At 37.5% G+C, this 19,202-nt stretch overlaps 1 protein-coding gene across 8 annotated transcripts in view; it reads right to left on the reverse strand.

The window, feature by feature from the left end:
* The window catches only part of ARHGAP28 (Rho GTPase activating protein 28), a 240,748-nt gene that overhangs the window by 172,556 nt on the left and 48,990 nt on the right, over positions 1 to 19,202 (reverse strand). The window contains exon 2 of one of the 8 annotated variants that reach the window (XM_027068530.2): positions 16,356 to 16,450. The exons of the other annotated variants lie outside the window; for them this stretch is intronic. The gene's annotated coding sequence lies outside the window, so the exon portion shown is untranslated. The remainder of the gene's footprint in view (positions 1 to 16,355; positions 16,451 to 19,202) is intronic. 8 annotated transcript variants of the gene reach the window in all.

Below are 19,202 nucleotides of genomic sequence, written 5' to 3' on the forward strand. Positions count from 1 at the left end.
AACTGGTATTTCAATTCCTGTATTACATCTATATTCATGGAAAGCAGAGGAAGTTACCTGTTTTGTGGGAAATGAAAAGATAAGTGGTTTGTTTTCCACTAGCACACATGGTAAGTAGACACTGTTAAGCTTTCTCTGTCTGAAACTCTGCATTTCACCTAAGCTAAATGTCTTTTTTTTTTCAATCAGCAAAAGTAGGATCCTCTGTCATGGCTTTTTTTTTTTTTTTTAATGTGTATTCATTTTTTGAGAGAAAGAGAGAGACAGTGCAAGTGGGGGAGCTGTACAGAGGGAGGGAGTCACAGAATCCGAAGCAGGCTCCAGACTCTGAGCTGTCAGCACAGAGTCCGATGCGGGGCTTGAACCCACAAACTGAGAGATTATGACCTGAGTTGAAGTGGGCCACTCAACCAACTGAGCCCCGAGGCGCCCCCCTCTGTCATGGCTTTCTAATCGGAAAGTCCTAAGGGGAAAGAACACAAAATTCCCTGTGCCCTGACGAGGTCCTACCAAAATTCACTAAAATAACAGGTACACAAAAATGCTTTCAGCAGAGATGTTACCCACTCCCACCCCCCGGGGAAATCTTTTAAAGTCTTACTTCTTCATAAATTATTGTTTTATTGATCTGGATATAAAAAGACTAAGACAATACAGATGATATTAATAAACTATGCTTTTTTGCAGATTCTTTATAAATACAATAGACCTAAAAATGCCTGTCCTGTGTCACATACGTTGCAGTACAGACAAATATAGTAGGTTAGTCTAAACATTTATTATATTTGATATGCTATATAAACAATCCTCCATAAACACTGAATTTAAAAGTTAATGCTCAGGTTTTTTTTTTTTTTTTCTGTTTCTTTTTAAAATTCCAAATCTTATTTATCCTTCAAAACCCTACCAAAATCTTACTAAATCTCCAAGCTATCTTACCAGTTTCTCTCACTATTCAGAGTTAAACACTTACTGTTGGGTACCATTAACACCTGTATTCTAAATGACTTATTTACATACTTGTCTCTCTTTGAGATTATGAGCTGGAGGGCAAGACACTTACCTGTGTGTATACCAGAGCCTTGAACAGTATGTGGCACAAAGTAAGTGTTCAATAAATGTTGAACTGAATTACTGAATCGAAGTAAATAAATAAAATGAAGTCACACCAAGAATACAATAAAAATAAACTTTAGTGTTAAAAAGTAGGTATACTTGGATTCCAGCAGTATTAACTTTTAGAAAGTCACTTTTGATAATGATCTTTTTCTCAGAGAAGTTTTATATGTGCCCCCAAAATTGTGCGAAATGATGAGCTTTACCTCTAAGTGGAACTGTATTTGTTTCACGTGTTTCTCTCAAGCACTCAGCTGCAAAAGGCCACCGCCTCCGCAAAGCTCTTCTATTTCTCCAGGTAGGAATGGTTGCTGCCTCCTTTGTGCCCCAGGTCCTGACCATATTCTATCCCAGCCCCTTTCTCCTCCACTAAGTTTATTTGCTCTCACATCTGCCTCTTTCACTAGACTGAAAACCCTCTGAGGGCAGAGACTCTTTTCTTCTTATCTATCCCTGTTAATTGGCAACACTAAATGCTTAAAAAAATTCACCCCCAAACCGCCCCCAAAAACCAAAACACACACACACACACACACACACACACACACACACACACACACACGTTTCTCAGACCTTGAAAGTTCAATTTTGAACTAACCTGGCTCAGCTCTTACGGGGGTCCCAGATCTGGACACAGGCCCATTTGCCAATGTTAACAGACCCTGAATTACATTCTAGGATTGTGAAATCCTAGAAAACATGCCAATCTGCAGTATTTTTTTTTCTAACATCAAATCATTCAGTAACAGAGCTTTCTGCCCTTCATTTCACTGCAGCTATTCAGTCTCACTCTTTTATGTTTATGTGGACCATTTCCATGGATTTTCCAAATTAAATTGTGTACAATTAGATTTTATCACCCATATCCTAAATTTCTGAAGAAAACTTTCTTTAAAGTTTCAAAAGAACAAAACAGCCAAAGGAGAGTCAACCAGATGTAGGGATACAGAATGGATATGTAATATTTCTTGATAATTGTCTGCTTTCATACTTTCCTTCCCTGACCCCAAGAGCCAGAACTACAAGCAGCGTAGCGAAAGAAGAGGGAGAAGTTACGAGACGCCATGCCCACTTGAGTCCTCTCAGCCACACCCCTGCCCCTTCACCCTCTCTCCCTCCTAAAAGAGCACCTCTGCCATTCTCCTACCCTATCTGCAGGCCACGCAGGACCTCTCTAGCAGCCCACTCGCCTCAGTCTCGGAGCTGGGAGCATCCCACAGATATCAGGAGGCCACACGCTGAGCTGGACACTGGCCAGCAGACTGGCAGGAAAAAGTCCAGGCAGAGTTGTGCTCCTGGAACTTAGAGACTAGCAGAGAAGAAAATGAAACAAGTATTTGCAATATGTTAGACGAACGCTACGATAAGGTAAATAAAGCTAAACTGGGGTTAAACTCGAACACTTGTGTTAAGAATATTCTACCTTGACAAGAACTGAAGAAAAGAGACTGGGTCTTTTGTACATGAGTGTATGGCTGATAGCTCCTCTCCTCTCCAGTTTTCTCATCAGTAAATGTAGGATGACAAAACTACCTCCCTCTTAAAGTAGTTCTGAGAAATGCGTGGCACCAGGTACAGCACTGTGAACAGGGCCTGGCCCACAGTGAGTGTCCAATGCACCCCCGATGTGATGTGTCTCATGGAAGGGCAGCCAGTCTAACCCAGGCAACGTCTGAGATGAAGTGGCTTTGAGCTTAGTCCCGAAGAATGGGAGTGGATTCACTACAGATACGTTACTTTGCTAGGGCTGTCATAACAGTGTTCCATAGGGTGGGTGGCTTTCACATAGAAATGTATTTTCTCACAGTTTGAGAGGCTAGAAGACTAATATCAAAGTGTCAGCAGGTTGATTTCTCCCGAGGCCTCTCTCCTTGGCTTGAAGATGGCCATCTTCTCACTGTGTCTTCATGTGGTCTTCCCTCTGTACCACTATGTGTCCTAATTTCCTCTTCTTGTAAGATTAGTCAGACTGGGTAAGGGTCCACTGGAATAATCCCATTTTAATTCAATTACCTCTTTAAAAGCCCTATCTCCAAATACAGTCACATTCTGAGGTACTGGGTGTTAGGACCTCAACATATGAATTTGGGGGAACACAGTTCAGCCCTTAACAGTGGGGAAGGCAGGGAGAGGCACAGAGACGAGGGCTGTTTCTAACAGAAATATTACTATTAAATAAATATTACTATTAGAAATGTTACTATTTCTAACAACCTATGAATTGAAAGAGGATGGCATATGGGTGCCTAGGTGACTCAGTAGGTTAAAGTGGCTCTTGATTTTGGCTCAGGTCACAATATTACAGTCCTGGGATGGAGCTTTGCACTGAGCATGGAGCCTGCTTAAGATTCTCCCTCTCCTTCTGCCCTTCCCACGCTCGCATACACCCTCTCTCTCTCTCTCTCAAAAAAAAAAAAACAAAACAAAACAAAAAAAGAGGATGGTGTAGCATGTTGAAAAGAAACTGAGTGAATCTAAACCCTTTTACAGTATAGATTATAAAGAGGGAATAGCGAGAGCTGAAGCTAGAGAGGGAAGGAGAAAAAAATCAGGCCATGGGGCCTTACAAGAGAGCTTATATATTAAGCAGTGGGATTTTATCCTCAGGGAAATGGGAAAACATTTTGGAATTTCAAGTAAGGTGCATATGTGGCATGACTGAACTCCATTTTAGAAAAATCATTCTGTCTGCATTATAAGGAGTTTTTTGGAGGCAGAGGGAGCACCTGGGAGACATTTGTTTTGTTTTATTTTGTTTTGTTTTGTTTAGGGGGGGGGACATTTGAAATAAGACAAGTGAGAAAGACTGATGGCTTGAACATGCCTTGGGGAAGAAACTGACACACTCTGGAGAGCTAATCAATGGACCTTGTGATTGATGGGGAGCAGGGGGAAAGGAGAATGATTCCCATGGTACCAGGAGGTGGGTAGATGATGGTGAAGGAAGATGACAAAGTCAAATAGACATTCTGAATTTGAGAAACCTATGGGACTGCCAGGAGATCACTGGCTGTTGATAGTACCTGTTGCTTATTAAACTCTTATTATACGGCACAGGATGTGTCAAGAACGCTACACATATTATCAAACACCTTCCTACAAACGAGGAAGCTGAGCCTTTAATGAGATACTCAACCATGGCACCACATCCCTTCCACACCCCAACTGCCCTCGCTGCCACCCCTAGGGACACCACTATCTTGACCTCAGATACCATAAGTTAGTTTTGGCTATTTTTGTACAGTATATGAACAAAACTGTACAGTGTATGCACTCTTTTGTACATGTATCCATGCATTTTAAAGTCTGCAGTCTAACCTGGGAAAAATAAAGGTTGATGTAGACAGAAACATAAGTATAATCTCATGAACGCATATTCCCATATCCTAAGGACCCCTAAAATGGATATATAGTACTTATGCATTTAATTGCCAGGTCAAATCAGTAACATGAAATGAATCCAGGTAAGAACAAGGCCCATTTCGGTGTTGTATCCCTTTGAAGGCACTCGGTCACTGACCCAGACTAACTGTAACAAATCCCTTCATATAAATTAAAGATTAGAATGTAAAGCAAATAGTAATGGTGAGAGCAGTTTTAAAGGGAAAGTTCTACTGCAATACCTAAAGTAAATGCAGGTCAGTTTTGGATAATAACAAATTTGAAATCAACTCTAATTATTGCTTTAATAAAGTAATCTCTTTTTCTAGTTAGGAATCGTTCACACTGCTAAGGAACTGATAGTGACATTAGAAAGTGTTTTGAATGTTTTTAAAACAACAGAAATGTCAGCAAAACATCAACTTTTTACTAGTTTTAAAAATTCTTTTCTAAAACAATTCCACAGAAGTTGTGCATTTAACTTTCAGTATTTTACTGTATGATCAATATACTACATAATTGTACTATGTGCTTGCTGAATTCTGAGTTTGTTTCTGACCTGGACCTAAGAATCTCTTGGTGGGGTGGACATTACAGTCTTATTTTTAGGATAAGATCTTGCCTCTGATAGTTCTCTTATGAAATTTATTATTTTTACTTTTAATCACAGTATAAAAAACTGTTAAAAATTTTACTTGGAGGATGAAAAAAATCACATCTGCAAATTTATGGCTATCCAAATTTTACAGATGCTGAACATTTGTAAGGGGGGGAAAAGCTGTAGTTCTCCACAAAAGTTTTGTCTGTTTAAACTTGCATGGGCACACATAGTTACGATATAATTCCATTGCAGAGAATATTCACATCATCTTTTAGCATAGTGAATCCTCTGTGTAAATTCCTTCTGCAAATCTTTTGATACTAAGTTCCTCTTACACCCCTAAAATTCCTGATTGTATTCTGATGTCTCTCTCCCAGAAAAGAACCAACAATTAGCATAACTTCTAGTTGAACCAAACAAAGTTCTGATTACAATCTTAATTAATCTCCTTTTGAAAAAAGAATCAACCACCTGTGACCAAAAGTTTGACTGCAGGACATTCTGACTTTAAAATCCATGGGGAGCAGCAACTTGTGCATGAGATTTAAAGTCAGGTTATTGTTTAGCGGAGGAATTCTACACTTGAATGTGAAATCCTAGTCTCTCTCTGTATTAGCTTTAATTTTTTTTCAAGGTCAGATAGCTAAGAATCTGTGAACATGTGCAAATGTTACCTATTTTTTACTTTTCATTTTTGCTCTTGTAATTTCCACGTTTATTTCCTGTCGTTGATGAATTGTAAATTTCAGTTCCTTCACTCATTTAAGACTGATGTTCCATTAACATCTCTGAGTTACTTAAAATTCTTAATCTCGTGGTAGAGCTCAAGCTCTGAATATGCATCTATTTAGATATTTTTAATATTGTACTTATTTATATATATGTATACATACATATTTATATTTACTTTATGTATTTTAAATATTTATATAAATGAATACATACTTGTACATTTTATATATTAATTATATCTACTTTTATATATATTATATTTAATATTTGTATATATTTTAGTTAATCAATCATACAGGATGACTTGGTAAAAGCTAGCAACATTTTAATAATAAATTAGAGAATCACAGAAATGAGGATAGTTATCACAACTTTATATATAGAACAAAAAAGGTATAAATCGATAGAGACCATCCGAAGTGGGGCTTTTACTGATCACTACCAGGATGTTCTAAATGAGAATTAGAATTTCCTTGTGCATTGCTAAGCTTTTCTTTTTTGAAAAATCTAACTTTTTCCAAATTTGCCAACCAAATCTTTTTTTTTTTTTAATTTTTTTTTCAACGTTTTTTATTTATTTTTGGGACAGAGAGAGACAGAGCATGAACGGGGGAGGGGCAGAGAGAGAGGGAGACACAGAATCAGAAACAGGCTCCAGGCTCTGAGCCATCAGCCCAGAGCCTGACGCGGGGCTCGAACTCACGGACCGCGAGATCGTGACCTGGCTGAAGTCGGCGCTTAACTGACTGCGCCACCCAGGCGCCCCAGCCAACCAAATCTTTAATAAAACTTTGTGAAACTTACTTAAGTAATTGTGTCTAAAAGCATTAGAGTAAGAACTAAATCCACATCTGCTAAGATATCTGAATTTGCCTCCTTTCAAATTATATATAAGGCATCAGTGGTGGCATAAAGATGAGAAGAAAAGAGAGTAAGCACTGGAAAGAAAAAGCCCACTCCATGCTTGCTAAGTATTACATTTTAATTGATTTTAACCAGTATTTTATTCAAACTTACATTATACAGTGTCACATGTGAAGTATGATTAAAAAAAACTTTAGTAAAAACCCAATTTCCACATTATTTTAGAACAAATCTAAAGCAGTCTTATGCCTTACCTGACTCTTACAAATAAATTATTATTTCCTATTTTGCCTTTGATCTTCTCTGATTAAAGACCACAACTCTTGTTTATCTAACACAATCAGTGGACAGATACACGGCAAAAGAAAAAGTCATAAATACCATAAAATCTCATTTTCAGGTCTGTCTACCTATAAATCTTTAACTAGACCAGCCAACTAGGAGAAAAACTAGATAATTTGTATTTCCCCTTCTCTCCCTTCTTGCCTCCTGGTATAATATTAAAAAGCAAGCAAGCAAGCAAGCAAGCAACAGACTCTATCTAGAGCCAACTCTATGCCCTATATCAAAGGAGAACAGAGCAAACTTACTTACGATATATGGATCTTAAGCATTCCACCCCATTCCCATTTCTCATCTGATACAGTTACAGTTAAGTCTGACACAGGAATTTCTTACTTTGAATCTTCTAACAGCATTCCTAGCAAACCTACAATGCAATGACATATAGCCATCCAGGCACCCCTCTGTAATTGCTTAATTTTTAATTCAATGGGATAAATAGGTTGAACACCAACCACTACTTAAATGATCTTTTACCAAATCTGTAAGAATTTTCCTTCCCTAGGGTAACATCAAGACAGTTGTAGATCTGGGGCACCTGGGTGGCTCAGTTGGCTAAGGATCCGACTTCAGCTCAGGTCATGATCCCATAGTTTGTGGGTTCGAGCCCTGCGTCGGACTCTGTACTGACAGCTCAGAGCCTGGGGCTTGCTTCAGATTCTGTGTCTCCCTCTCTCTCTGCCCCTCCCCCACTCATGCTCTGTCTCTTTCTCTCAAAAAATAAATATTAAAAAAATTTAAAAAAAAGATAGTTGTAAATCCAAGCTGTGTATTAATCACCAATATGTCCCTATGATTCCTAACTCAAATCCTAACTCCTAATATGCAATGCTGGCCAAGTTTCTGCTCTCATTACATCTGCTTCTGATGCATCCCTCTAGAGACATTTGACTTCTTTAGGTTCTGCTCCATGTGTTTCCCTTCCTGTCTTTCAATCCTGCTCTGGTCCCCCATCTTCTCCATGTATCTGCACAGAATACATAACAGGGCTTTCTCCTGTTTTCCAAACTTTACCATGTTACAGAATGGCTCACTCCACTAATTACTTTCCAAGCGCCCCAAAACTACTGCTATTTTCCATTTCTGATAACTATTAAACAGGAAATATTCTCTATAAAGGGTCAGAAAGTATATTTTAACACTAGATATTTCTGTAAGAGTTATTTTCATTACTCAGGTTTTCAACACATCTGTGACAACATGGATGGTCCTAGAGGAGATGATCCTAAATGAAATGTCAGAGGAAAACAAAAACCATATGATTTCACTTATATGTGGAATATAAAAAATGAAACAATAAAACAAACAAAAGCAAAAACAAAACAGAAACAGACTCATAGATACAGAGAACTACCTAGTGATTGCCAGAGGGGCAAGGAATGGAGGTAAAGGGAATTAAGAGGTACAGCCTTCCAATTATAAAATAAATTAAGACACAGGGATGTAATGTACAACATAGGGAATACAGACAATAATACTGTAACAACTTTGTATGGTGACAGATGATAACTAGACTTATCATGGTGAACATTTCTTATGTATATAAATGTCACATCACTAGGTTGTACACCTGAAATCAATACATATTGTTTGTCAATGATTTTTCAATTAAAAAAAAAAAGGAAAAACAGGAGAAAATAAAAGTTAGTTACAATGGGGTATTTCCACTGTGCTAGAATAAATCAAGGAGAAAGAAAAAATAGGTGAAAAGTTTTTTTCAGTAGAATCTCTAAACAAAAGGAATAATTTCAACAGCCCCAAGCAAACTTCAGTGTCACATAGTCAAGGCCAAAATGTTCCAGATAAGGTGAGGAGGTTAAGACTATGACCCCGTGTCTGTGATATTATATGGAATACAGGCATTGGGCCTGTGTCCCCAGAAGGTATTTTATATATATATTTACATATTTACATTTATATCTGTGAAGTTAACCTTATCATAGTATAATTTGTACATCATAAAATTCACACATTTTAAATGTACAATTCAATATTTTTAGTAAATTTAACAAGTTGTACAACCATAACTATAATCTAATTCTAGAACATTTTCATCCAATTATTTTGACAATCATAATGGTTGCTCAGATATCTGTTCTTTTGATTTGAGAAAGCTGAATTTCTTACAAGTCTTGTGTCTAGTTCAGTGGGATGTTTCTATGTTAGCCACAAGTGTAGGCTTGGTCAGACTGCTGTGGATCCTGAACAAATAGTAAAAAATGGTGTTTTATTTCATTTATTACATTTAGATTTTTCTAACAGGGTAACCTAGAAGGGAAAAAGATATACTGTAACATTAACTAATATATTTCAAGTATGGTTGTATAAGACTGACTTCAATCCTTCATTTGCAAATAAACATTTTGATTCTTTAAAAATAAAAAGGTGGAACAGGGAGAGGGGAAAGGGAAGGAGAGTAAGAAGTGATGATCAAAGGACTGTGCAAAACATGAATGGTGTTTCATGAGGGGAGAAGTTGTTAATTCTTATACAGATCTCACTATGTGGCAGTTGATGTTCTAAGGTCTTTACTTACATTGATATCTTTACCTCACGAGAGGTCCGTGAAATAGATGCTACAACTATCCTCAGTGAGGAAACTGAGGCCCTGCAAGGCGAGATAACTTGCCAAGGTCCCACAGTCAGTAGAAGAGCCAGGCTCCTCACCCATGCAGCCTGGTTCCAGCAGTCTCACCTTTCACCAGATTTGCTACTTTCAAACCTAACACATAGTTGATTATTTCAGCATCGGTGAGGCTGAAAGTTAAATTAGCAGTGACTTGTGGCCAAAATGCCCCAATTCTTTTGTGATCAATACATGAACCGTAATGGTTGAGACACATACTAATTTAACTGATATTTCTAGTGTATATTGGCAACACAAAGAAACTGCTCAAATGCTGTCCAGGAATGATATTCATTTTAGAAAACATGGGATACATTTTGTATTATTTGGATTCAGGCTTAGGGTGACCATATGTACTGGTTTGCTCAGAAAAATCCCAGTTTATACCTGTTGGCCAGGCATGATTATATAGCACCTGCTTTTGCTTTCAAACTGTCCCACATGGACAGTAAAATATATAGTCATCCTACTCATGCACAACCAGCGTAAATGGAACAAGTCAAACTGCATAAAATTTATATCCAATCTCTTTATTACATTATTTTTCATGCTATTCTTTATAGCAACTTCAGAAGCCACTGGTATATCCCAACAACAACAATGGCTGTCCAGCATTTATTCTGTTTTCATGTATATCTTTTTCTTATTGTATGATCCCATCCCCAAGCTTTCCATTCAACAAGATTCTTACTCTTAGTTATTTCTACCTATAAAATTCACTAGGACTACCGATTATCACCAAAACTTCTAAAAGACAAAACCAATACAAAACAAACACCTTTCTTCCCCATCTCAAAATATATATAATAAAAAAGTTTCTATGAACCTAAAGCTATGTGAAGTTATCTCTGTAAATGCTAGCTTATATTCATATATGCTCATAAAATGGAGTGTTCTATCGAACTTGTCTTAACATGTTACAGGATCTGATTCATCCCCACATGAATTTTAAAGTGTCTTTTATTCATTTTCTTAGATGAAATATCTGCATAAAGCTGACAAGTGCTGCATTTGGTTTTAATAACTGTGATTCTTTCATTGTCTTATCCTAAAATCAGTTGCTTTTACCATTGTGAACTCAGTGGTACCTCTTCCCATTTCTCTGCCTCTTCTTTCAAACACTTCACTTCCCTCTAATCTTTCTGCCAAATGACTGCTTTTATTTCAGTACTTTCTATTCTATGATAACCACCCTAATGACATGTCTTTCCTAAGGACTCTATGGTCATTTTTTGGAAACAAGCCATTATTCAATCTCACATTCACATTATGCTTCCCATAACGCTGCTGACTCAGCAGCTGCCTTAGTAGGCCTATGCTTTCTCCACGTTGCTTAAAATTTTTCTGAAAAAACTACTTACTTATGGTCCCCTTATGCAAACTCCCTGACCTCCTTCCCTTTGGGTCAGATTCATCTATCCACCTGGAGGTATAATCTTCTTGAGAAACTCAGCTGGCAAATAAACCTCCCCAGCCTCTGGACTTCACTTACCATATTGATTATGAAGATTCTTAGGAAACTGACCTGCAGAAAGAAGGGAGGAAATTCCTGCCCTTGAATTGAGGCACTGGATTCCATTACTTTACTGTTGTCTCAGTCCACATAGTTATAGATGGTGGAGGGTATAACCAATCACTAATTCTGGAAAGCTGTTCCACACCAGTGTGAATTAGTATGAGGAAGACAACTGTCCATTGTATTCTGCTTAATGGTTTGAAATTTCTGACAGTTTTCTCCCTTTTTTAGCCAGCAAAGATTCTTCAGATCTCAGTTTTTAAGCTTACCCTGATTATGATACCCAGCACATAACTGTATTCATCTTTAATTTCCCTATAATGTAGCTTTTACCATGATTTAGCTCCACTAAATGGTCTCAGTTATCCAAAGACAGGTTTAATCTCCCTATGATAATGACATATCATTAAAGGGCTTTCTATAAAAGCGGTTTGAATGTGTGGTACCCTTCTAGAAGAAACTGCAATAAGGTCTGAAGATCACATTTAATAGGAAGAAGTGGAGTTCATTAAAGATGTAAAAAAGAAAAAGTATTTACAGTTTCAGAGTCACATGGGCCAAAGATAAATTACATATTTCATTCTATAAAAATATTTTAAACAGTCACTTCTTCCTAATTATCTGTTACCTTGCTCCTTTATGAAAATGGTCTCATTTGAGATTAAGTAGACATCAAGAACAAAGATGAAATCATTGCAAACAGAGAATCAATTGTGGCTTATATTTTAGAGCCACTGATGTGATACTTAAGCACAAGTTTGCTAATTTAGGCCCAAATTTGACCAAATCTTTATCATGAAAAGTGAGCATGGTTCTTTGTGCCATCTTTATATACTTAGGCTCCTGGAAGAATTTCAGCAACCTCTTTGTCTTTTATGGACAAAGAATCTACTACGACAAAAATCAGTATGCTCGAGTGAAACGCTTCCAGATGAAACTGGACCACAGAGTGAGAAAGATGCAGTAGCCACGCTTCTGAGAAGACCATCAGAACTCAAAACAGGACAAAAATAAGATGTCTCAACTCATTCCATTCCATTCTTGCATATATTGCCTTTTAATTTAATTAAAAATATTTATTTTATTAAGAATGATTTTTAAGAGTCAATCACAAATCAAACATCAAACTATGTGAGGCTTTATATCTGATGTTCTTCCAGCTGTGGTCTGCAGTTATAGAACAAGGGGAAACTTTACAATATAAGAGTAAATCATAAGATTGCATTATCCCCTTGAATCAATTATACAGATAGGGAACAGAAAATATACATATATATTTACATATTATATAATTACATATATAATATAAATATATATATGTATATATGTGTGTGTGTGTGTGTGTATATATATATATATGTATATAGTTGATCTCAATTTTCCCTCACTGAAAACATATGTATTCTATTGTCACTTTGCATTAGATAACATAGGAATACCTTAAACAAAAATTTAAAGGCTAACATGAAGGAATTTATTTTTAATTAGACAAGAAGAGTCGTTCTCATGTCAAAGTACTTTTTTTACTTTAAGCTTTCACAACTGTAATACTGTACTGAAAATAAGCAGAAATATTCCATAGTTCCTTTCAAAGACTCATTCTTTCAAAAAGAAAAAAAAAAAAGGTACTATTTCCCACTGGGCGCATAGATAGCACCAGTTCCTTATTTCTCTGTCCCCTCTCAAATTATAGCCTACACTCAGAATCACTTAACTAAGTGACATTTTTGTAAGATACAAAAGTTACTGGTTTATTAGGAAAGGTCTGAGCTCTATTTTTACCTAATACTCCCAGGTATAGTGTTTACAGCAACAACAGAAAAAAAAAAAAAAAAGTAACCAATCACTGGGGCGAAGACAAAAATAAGTTGAATGATTATGAGTACATTAAGAGGAAAAACATAAACCCATAACTTGGTGCGAGGATACTGACTGCATTTCTTAGGAGCCTAACCTCCGCATTCCTGAACCGTGACCAGAGATGATAAAGAAGTGTTGAGAGGAACAAGCGACCTCATTGTTACCTGGCTGTGCTCTTGAGCTGAGAGGAGGCAAAGCCTGTGTGTCACCACACAGCAATCCCAGGCTAAGAACTGACCTCACCCCAGATGAGAAGTTTCTAGAGCCTGTTTCACAGCAGTCTTTTCTGCTTAGACATGGTCCTCTTTGTGCAGTGGTTGAAGTGGATTTAGCAATTGGTTTTGCTGAGTCTGGAACCTCTGTCATACTACATGAGGTCTGTGTTAATGGAGGACACAAATGGTTTCAGATGTGGACAGAAAAGACTGTGAGAGAGCAAACTAGAGAAAGAGGACCAAGAGAAAGCTCAGAAGGAAATCTGAACATTAAGCAACAGTTTGTTACTGACTTGTGATGCCAGTGTGATGCCAATCAGAATAGGTAGGAAGGTCTGTTCTGCTGCCTGGTTTGAATTTGTGTCTGAGGACACAATAATTGATGATAGAATTCATAATCTTTTGAAACAGTTCCAGAAATAGTGGTTGCTGAACTCAGTAGGGGAAAGAATTCCATTTGGCCCCACTCATCTTTTTCCTCCAAGAGTAGTAATGGGGATTAATAAAAAACATGGCAGAGTAGAAATCTTATTAGTCTACCAAAGGTAAATGGGCACTGGCCAATTTGTAAAGGGAGCTAAAATTAAATTCTTAATATGATTTAATGTCAATTAAATGCTTACAATAAAGAATGACCACCCTGAAAATGAATCTATTTAATAGTTAAAATATAATCAAATTGGTCTGTTCTACAAATGTAGCCCTCCATCCCTCCTAATTAAATCCCTATTTTATGAGGTTGGATTTGCCAGATGCTTGGAATTTTTTTAAGTTTTGGAGATATGTCTTCAAAATGGAAGGGACTTTGCTATTTTTTGTAATAGGAAAATTGGCTTCTTGTCTTAGCAATTGACAATTAACTTCATAACCCTAGAGAATTTCAAAGACAAAATCCAACAAAAATCAGGAAAGAAAATTAAACAGCAAAAAGCATGATTTAGACAATTACAGAGAGACAGCATTCTAGTATTTTGTAATCAATCTATGTTGCTGCTCTTATTAGTTCTGGCAGGGCCACCCCCACAGAGAACCAGTGGATACTCCAGACAGCCCAGTGGAGTAGACGTGTGTCTGTGATATCCTCTGAATCATCCCAGGCTACTGAGCCCTAAATTAGATGCTGCATTTTAACAGGAGACGTATTATCTCCAAAAAGAGGGACTGTCGCACAATGAGGTCATGGAAATTTTACTTTTACAGTGCAGAAAACAAAAGCATTTCCTTTCTCATTCACAATTCACAGCCTGGGACTGTTGTGTTTTTATTTTTGTGTGTTTTGGGTTTTTTTGTTTGTGTTTTTTTAACAAGCTAAACTGACAAAGTGAAAATATAAGCAACTGGAACCTGACCTTGATTATCATTTCCCTGTGTTTCTTCAGGGTTCATTTTCTATTTCTTACTTTATACAAAACTGTCTTCTATAATCAGTTTTATAACCAGAGTCAATTATTTTGTTTTTCAACTTTGAAGAAGAAACTTCATGCCATCCCCTTCCCTCCATCCCATAAATATTTACAGGACATGTTGCTGGGTACTGAGATCATAAGGATAATGGCTCCAGATCTTAGGGAGACAGGGGGCAGCTACAGAGGAAACATCATAATTATTTTTGGAATAATAAATGGAGGGTTGCAGTGGGCTCTGGGTTCACTGGGAGCACAAAGGAAATAACCTGGTGCCGGATGGAAGAGAAAAGGAAAAGGTAGCCAGGCAGGATTCCTGGACAATGTAACCTGTGACCCAAAGACCAAAGATGATAGGCCCTAACCTGGTGAAGAAGAACGGGGAGAAGGCTCTTCAGGCAAGGGAAGCAGGGTGCGCAGAAAGGGGGCACAGTGTCGTGGTTAAGAAGCATAGGCTCTGGTATGTATATTTTACCACAATTTTCTTTGTTTTAATTTTTTTTAATGTTTATTGTAAGAGATAGTGTGTGCAGGCACACAAACAGGGGAAAGGAAGAGAGAAGAAGAGACAGAAGCCCAAGCAGGCTCTGTACCATTAGCACAGAACCCAATGTAGGGCTCTAAACTCACAAACCGAAGATCATGACCTGAGCCAAAATGAAGGGTCAGTCACTTAACCGACTGTGTCACCCAGGCGTCCCACCACGATTTTCAAAAAACCAGCAGCAGAGGTTTTGGAGGGAGGCCACTATACTTCACTTGGGCAAATTATTCACCCTCTGGGTCATTTCACAATCTGTAAAATGAGAAGCAAAACAGTACCTACCTCCTAGGAGTAAAACCCTTGGGACTTTAATTCACATATAGCACTTGGACCTGTGCCAGCTTTATAGGAAGCACTAAATAAATGTTAGTATTTATTATTCTGTATACAGACCCAGAGATGAGAGAGGGCAGGGCTCCTTCAAGGGCATGATGAGTTTAAGTTGCCTTCTCTAAACAGGAAAGTCCAGTAGACAGAAGAAAGAATCCAGAAAAGAAAACTGGGCTGAAGTTTATCTTTAAAAGTATTTTTGAAAAAACGTTTGCTATTTTCTTTTTTAGCTATACAAGATGATGGATGTTAACTAAACTTGTTGTGACAATTATTTCACAATATAGGTAAGTCAAATCATCACATTGTACACTTTAAACTTAGTGCCATATAACAATGATCTCTCAATAAAACTGCAAAACAAGAATTATTTTAAAAAATTAATGACATTTTAAAGATATCACTTTTTCCTCCCTGAGGTCCTCACTGAACTTTAAATGTATACTGAGGGTATATCTTTGAAGCCATCTATACGTCAACTGCTACTTAAGAATAACCTGTCAGTACAAAATAATTATGTCTTCCAGCATGAAAATACCCCTTTACAAAGAGCAGGCTGATCCCCCCACTCTAACTACGACTTCTATCCCAACATCTGAGAAGCAGTGCACTTTTACATCTATGGATGCCAAACATTCCCACAAAAACCCGTATTTGGTTTCACACATCCCATTTGATAGTCTGTGACTAGAGGAATGTTATGTTATGATGCCACATGTTATATGGAAAGGCATGACAAGAGGACAATATGAGACAATGTAATGAGTCCTCCCCATAAAATAATGGTACAGCAATATTAGAATATTGGAGGCTTGAGTTACTTACCATCTTAGTTTCCTCACTGGAAAAGTAAGGCTAGATGTTTTCTAAGGACCCTTGGGACCTCAAATGTCCTGTAAACTACTTGATGAACAGGATGTCTGGAATCAAGGAAGAACAGAAAACCCTGAGTAAGAAGGAATATCTGTCCAGTCCAGAAATCTGTCAGATAATGCTACCAAGGAATATTTGTAGGAAAGGGTGATATTTTATTTGGCTATTATGTCTCTAACTTTCCTAGAAAGATACACTACTAATTTACTACTCAGACTTCAGCTAACCTTTTTTCAGTCTCTATTTTGAGTGTAGTGCAGGCTACTGAATAGATAATGTACAAACAGATGAGATCAGTTGTTTGCTCTGATTGACTTCTAGCTCAAACATTTTTTTGCCTCATGTTGTTATGATTATATTGGCTAGAGATGTACTAAAAACTTTATCCCTAATCTCAGAAATGCTTCATTTGCATAAACAAACATTTCTCTCTGTCTTGGCACACAAGAGTAAGGACTGGTGGTCACATGTGCAGATCACACACCTGCATGGGATCTGAAGAAAGCACTAGAAACACAGAGCAGACTCCCAATAAGGAAAAGGGCTTTGGACTGTGGGTGTGAGGGTCAAAAGGATCATTTCTTTTGTCTTCCTATTAGACAACAATTTGCATAATTTCTACCCATCGTATGTGAAATACTGAGAGGCTTCCACTTCCTCTACACCTTCCTTGATAAGTGGCTAAAACTCAGCACCTTCTTATGCCATAATCTCATTAAATGTTGATGCCAACATTGTTCACTTCTGAGAACAGAAATATCCTATTCAAACAGGTATTAAATCGTAAGCCTAGGCACTCTGAGGCTCGGCCCAGTCAGCTTTCTCACCTTGGCCCAAAATGCCCAAGCCACAGACACTGCCCATCCAGAAGTGTCCTGATTATAGGGAGACAGAACCAAATGGCAGTCTCCCACACAGCAGGCATTCTAGCTGGCCCCCAGGTTAGCCTGGGCTATTTTTATATTGAATTTGCCTTCCACTTGTTCAAAGCTAATCTCTAGGTACCAGGGAAACAGCCCTCTCAGGGGATATAAAATGATCATAAGACCTATAAATGTAAAGATCCCCAGGATGAAGGAGGGGGGTGGATTTTGAATGCTAATTTGACCAACATCTTCTTAACTTGTGCTTCATGAATTACCTACAAATGCAGGCAAATGTGCACAACATACATATGTGTACTTTTCACAGGGGCCTAAACCTTTTATTAGATTCTCTAAGAGTTCTGTGATTTGAAAAAGCTAAGAACTACATGATAAAAAAATAGCTCTTTTTAAAAATACAACTCAAGTCCCCAAGCCACAAGTAACAGGAAAACATAAAATGCATCACTTTTTGCTTTCATTTAAATATCTTTGAGTAATGAAAATAGCTCCAAATTAAAAGACCATATCTGCTATATATGTTCAGTTTGTGAAAAGTTATCTCACTTCAATAGTTCATCAAATAATTTTGACAACAGTATTCACAATTCGATTTTAAGTAAATTCATCCTAAAACCAGAAACAAAAAAAAAAAACCAAAAAAAATTTCCTGAATGGAAAACAGTTTCCCAAATTAGGTACTGCTGCAGTAAATGGATCATTTAATTGAATACTTGCTGAATTTCAGGTCCACTCATGGTTGGGTATGTGGAGAATTCTATTCTAGGGGTAGCATCATTCAAAGAAGGCAGAAAACCTGTAACAGAATCTCTTTATCATTTTCCCAAAACAAACAGGGTTGCATTCCATTACCCCAGCAGCCATGGGCTTAACTGCAGCTGACCAAATTTGAGATGACCTCCAAAATCTGTTCTTAGTAACATTCTGGTCTTCATGGAATTGCCAAAATGCCGGTGGGGGTTGGGGTTTCAATAGGGTTGAGTTTAAGTCTTCCCCCTCTGCCTGCCCTGTCTGCCTCTTGTTCACACACTGCTAAAACTCTGTCACCCACGATACCCAGCTGTGTCATCCAACCACAAGGCAAGTTAACTGGGGTAAGAGCTGTCTATGGCTCTACTAAATGTGAAGTCTGAAGACTGGGACTTTGACCGAACCACTAGGATTCTGGTGTATGTTTATGATTATTATTAAGCCAGCTACCTCCAATGTGTAAGTTAGTTTCTATCAGTTATTTGACTGGGAGGGTACAACAACTGAGAGTTCTAAAAGAAGTTTAGGTTTAAATCTGATTCTTTCAAAATTAATTCTTCAGTAAGTTATATGGTATCTATAAAGAGTTGAAGACAGCCTCCCAAAGTGAGGTATCTTTATTAATTTATTTTCATTGCTTTGGCTAAAACAATCGGTATTTCTTTAATAACTCATTCATTAAGCCAACCCCATTTCACAAATAAAATCCTGCAAATGTGGGGATAGAATCTACTACTACTTCCCTCACCAATCCTCAGTACCTCCAAGCTGAATTACTGGACCCTTCCTCCACCTTTTCTTTGACCACACCCCCATCCATACACCAATACACGCACATCACACAGTACATATCCACATGCCTTTTCTTCAACGAAGCAAATCCTGTATTCTCTCCCTTAGTGAGATCAAACCCCGCACTGGGCTCCATGCTGGGTGCGAAGCCTACTTAAACACGCACACATACATGCACATACACACAGAGAAAATATTCAACGACATGCTCACACACCTCTTGGAAGTCTCTGCTTATTCAAATTTCATTAAATTTATCCTAATTTTGTACCAATATAAATAGAAATATTAAATCTAGTATACATAATATGGATAAAAAAGTAAGTTTCCAATGAATGCTCTCTTTAAACTAGAACAAAAAATAAAAATAAAG

The sequence above is a fragment of the Acinonyx jubatus genome, chromosome D3, assembly GCF_027475565.1.
Source record: "Acinonyx jubatus isolate Ajub_Pintada_27869175 chromosome D3, VMU_Ajub_asm_v1.0, whole genome shotgun sequence".
NCBI lineage: Eukaryota > Metazoa > Chordata > Mammalia > Carnivora > Felidae > Acinonyx > Acinonyx jubatus.